We start from the raw sequence: 391 nt of genomic DNA on the forward strand, positions 1-391 counted from the left end.
TCTCCCAACTCGACCCATGACCCCTGAAAGACGAGGCTCCCACACGTGGCGAACACGCGGAAAGAGGGAGAATCCGGATTCAAAAGCGCGACCGACGACTCGCGCAAAAGAGAAACCCTACGGATGTCAGGAGTGTGGCAAGGCCTTCAGTCACAGCTCTGCCCTCATCGAGCACCTTCGAACGCACACAGGAGAGCGACCTTACGAATGTCACCAATGTGAAAAAAGGTTCCGCAACAGCTTGGCCCTCGCCAAACACCAGAGAATCCACACTGGCGAGAAACCCTACAAGTGCACGCAGTGCGGCAGGACCTTCAGCCACAACTCATCACTCAGCCACCATAAGCGGACGCACTCGGGAGAGAGGCCTTACGAGTGCAGTCAGTGCGGG

General features: G+C 57.3%; 1 protein-coding gene across 1 annotated transcript in view; it reads left to right on the plus strand.

Moving 5' to 3' along the window:
• The window catches only part of LOC105308642 (zinc finger protein 135-like), a 10,264-nt gene that overhangs the window by 6,576 nt on the left and 3,297 nt on the right, over window positions 1-391 (plus strand). The window lies entirely within an intron of this gene.

This window comes from Pteropus vampyrus, unplaced genomic scaffold (assembly GCF_000151845.1).
Source record: "Pteropus vampyrus isolate Shadow unplaced genomic scaffold, Pvam_2.0 Scaffold602, whole genome shotgun sequence".
Lineage (NCBI taxonomy): Eukaryota > Metazoa > Chordata > Mammalia > Chiroptera > Pteropodidae > Pteropus > Pteropus vampyrus.